Here is a 4,186-nt window from a genome sequence, read left to right as displayed (position 1 = left end):
ACCGATGATGAATTACTCATTCGGCGGTGATGGTGATGGATTCTTCTCGACAAGCTTCTTCACAAGTTCCTTTAAATCCTCAATCTCATAGGTGAGGTTGCGAATCAGCTCCGAGTTGTGCTCAATGCGGCTCATAATCATGTCAGGTGGCGAGTCCCAACTCCTAGAGTTGTTTCCCCATCCTTCAGCTTCAGGTTTCATCTCTCCTGCAATGTTAGAACGATCTATATCCCAACCACTTGGCAACACTACCTTGGGGGTCCTTTCAGTTTGACGATTGTAGATTAGATTGCGGAAAGGGTGGTAATTGCGTGGAGAAGATGTCCTTGGAGCTAAAAAGCGACGTGGAACTGCTCCTCCCATAGCGATCCGTGCACTTCTCTTGGTGTTGGATGGATTTGATATCACGCCAATGCTTGCAATGGTGGCACGCGGGTGTACTCGCGGAATTTCCTCCAATTCTTCCTCATCTCCGCTCTCGACTTCTTCCTTCAATTCAGGGTCTTGAATATCTTCCTCCAAAGGTCCCTTGTCTTTGTTGTTGGAGACCATGGTGCTTCTAGATCAAAACAGATCCTGGCAGAAAACAGCTCGAAACAAAACGCGACGAGAAAACGATATACGGACCTCTAGAGATCCGGGGGATTATATAGCAAATATTTTTACAACAAAAGGAAGGTTCCAGGCCGAAAACGAGTGGAAACGGGACGCCGAGGGGCTATCACCATAGGGCGGCGCGGCCAGGGTGGGGCCCGCGCCGGCCTATGGTGACGGGCCCTCGCGCGTCTCCTCCACTCCGTTTCGATCCCGTAATTTTTCATATTTTCCAAAAACAGCAGAAATATTGTTCGGAAAGCTAAACGCGGACTTTTTATTACTAAAACTGTTACCTATTCAAAGTCGGATTCTGCAGAACTGTCAATTTGATCTTTGATGAAAGCTTCCGGAGTTATTACTTGAATAATATCAATATCTTCATTATAAGAATCTCCAGAAATATAATGTTTGAGTCTTTGCCCATTCACTACTTGTGTGGCGTTACCTTCTAAAGAGCTAATTTTTATTGCTCCTGAACGATATACCTCATCAATAACATATGGTCCTTCACATTTTGAGAGTAATTTCCCTGCAAAAAATCTGCGACGAGACCGATACAATAGGACTTTATCTCCAATATTAAATTCTCTTTTAATAATTCTTCTATCATGCCACTTCTTAACTTTCTCCTTAAAAAGTTTAGCATTTTCATAAGCTTCACTTCTCCATTCATCTAAGGAACTCAATTGTAGCAACCTCTTCTTACCGGCAAGTTTAAAATCTTTATTAAGTTCTCTTACAGCCCAATAAGCTTTGTGCTCTAGTTCTAAAGGTAAATGACAAGCTTTTCCATAAACCATTTTATAAGAAGACATTCCCATAGGGTTTTTATAAGCAGTTCTATAAGCCCATAATGCTTCCTTTAACTTACTAGCCCAATTCTTTCTAGATTTATTAACAGTCTTTCCCAAAATAGCTTTAATTTCTCTATTCGATAATTCTACTTGCCCACTAGTTTGAGGATGATAAGCTGAAGCAATTCTATGATTAATACCATATTTAGCAAGAGTTTTTCTAAAACCACCATGAATAAAATGAGAACCTCCATCAGTCATAATATATCTAGGTACTCCAAATCTAGGAAATATAACATCTACAAGCATTTTTATAGAGGTCTCACCATCAGCACTTTTTGTAGGTATAGCTTCTACCCATTTAGTAACATAATCAACAGCGACAAGTATATGAGTGTTACCTTCGAAGAAGGGAAAGGACCCATGAAGTCGAATCCCCAACAATCAAATGGTTCAATAACAAGAGTATAATTCATAGGCATTTCATTGCGTCTAGAGATATTACCAACTCTTTGACATTCATCACAAGATAAGATAAACTTCCTTGCATCCTTGAAAAGTATTGGCCAATAAAAACTTGATTGTAGAACCTTTTGTGCGGTCATATCTCCGGCGTGATGTCCTTCATAAACACTACCATGACATTTACTCAATATCTCTTGTTGTTCATATTCTGGGACACATCTTCGCATAATACCATCCACTCCTTCTTTATATAAATGTGGGTCATCCCAAAAATAATGCCTTAAATCATAAAAGAATTTCCTCCTTTGCTTGAGGCTGAAAAGGTTGGAGGCAAGTACTTCGAAACAATAAAGTTAGCATAATCAGCATACCAAGGGCTATCTCGCGAGCTCACCTTTATTACAGCCAATTGTTCATTTGGAAAACTATCATTAACAGGAACAGGATCATAAGTAATATTTTCCAATCTAGACAAATTATCAGCAACATGATTATCAGCACCTTTCCTATCTACAATATGTAAATCAAATTCTTGCAAAAGAAGCACCCATCTAATAAGCCTTGGCTTAGCATCTTTCTTTTCCATAAGGTACCTAATTGCAGCATGATCAGTATGAATTGTGACTTTTGAATCAACAATATACGGTCTAAACTTGTCACATGCAAAAACTACTGCTAATAACTCTTTCTCAGTTGTAGCATAATTTCTTTGAGCAGCATCTAGAGTTTTACTAGCATAATGAATAACATTCAATTTTTTATCTACTCGCTGTCCAAGGACAGCACCTACAGCAAAATCACTAGCATCACACATAATTTCAAAAGGTAAATTCCAATCAAGTGGTTCAACTATAGGAGCAGTTGTTAAGGCTTTCTTTAGAGTTTCAAAAGCTTCCTTACAATCATCATCAAAAACGAAAGGTACATCTTTTTGAAGAAGATTAGTAAGAGGCTTTGAAATTTTAGAGAAATCTTTAATAAATCTCCTATAAAAACCAGCATGACCAAGAATACTACGAATACCTTTAACATCCCTAGGATAGGGCATCTTCTCAATTGCTTCAACTTTAGCTCTATCAACTTCAATACCTCTTTCAGAAATTTTATGTCCCAATACAATTCCTTCATTAACCATAAAGTGGCATTTCTCCCAATTAAGAACAAGGTTAGTTTCTTCACATCTCTGCAAAACTTTATCAAGGTTTTGCAAGCAATTATCAAAAGAATTCCCGTAGACAGAAAAATCACCCATGAATACCTCAACAATCTTTTCACAAAAGCCATGAAAAATAGCAGACATGCATCTTTCAAAAGTAGCAGGAGCATTACATAAACCAAAAGGCATATGCCTATAAGCGTAAGTTCCATAAGGACAAGTGAAAGTGGTTTTCTCTTGATCTTTAGCTTTAACAGCAATTTGTGAAAACCCAGAATACCCATCAAGAAAACAGAAATGAGTATTTTTAGACAACCTTTCTAACATTTGATCAATAAAAGGTAGAGGGTAATGATCTTTCTTAGCTACTTTATTAACTTTTCGAAAATCAATACACATTCTACACCCTACAACTACTCTTTGAGGAATAAGCTCATCATTATCATTAGGCACAACAGTTATACCTCCTTTCTTAGGAACACAATGCACAGGACTAACCCATCTACTATCAGCAATAGGATATATAATACCTGCTTCAAGAAGTTTTAATACCTCATTTCTTACCACATCCTTCATCTTAGGAATTAGACGACGTTGATGTTCAACAACAGGTTTTGCACCATCTTCTATATTTATAGCATGTTGGCAAATAGCGGGAGAAATTCCCTTCAAATCATCAAGAGTATAGCCAATAGTTCCTCGGTGCTTCTTCAATATTTCCAATAACCTTTCTTCCTCAATATCTGAAAGCTTAGCACTAATAATAACAGGATATGTTTTCTTATCATCAATATAAGCATACTTAAGATTATCAGGTAATGGTTTCAAATCAAATACAGGATCTTCCTTTGGTGGTGGTGTAACACCTAAATCCTCAACCGGTAAGTCATGTTTAAGAATAGGTTGACGAAGGAAAATTTCATCAAGCTCATCCCTTTCTTCCCTAAAAACTTCACTCTCACTATTCTCCAAATGTTGCTGCAAAGGATTACTAGGAGCAAGAGCAATAGATGCACACTGTTCAACTCTAAAATCTTCATTAGGCAAATCAGCTTTATAAGGAGTTTTGGCAAATTTAGAGAAGTTAAACTCATAAGATTCACCAGCAAATTTAGTAACAATTTTCTCTTTCTTGCAATCTATAATAGCTCCACATGTATTTAGAAAAGGTCTA

Source organism: Lolium rigidum, chromosome 6 (assembly GCF_022539505.1).
Source record: "Lolium rigidum isolate FL_2022 chromosome 6, APGP_CSIRO_Lrig_0.1, whole genome shotgun sequence".
NCBI lineage: Eukaryota > Viridiplantae > Streptophyta > Magnoliopsida > Poales > Poaceae > Lolium > Lolium rigidum.
The sequence above is the reverse complement of the archived record's forward strand: the minus strand, read 5'-3'. Positions refer to the sequence as shown.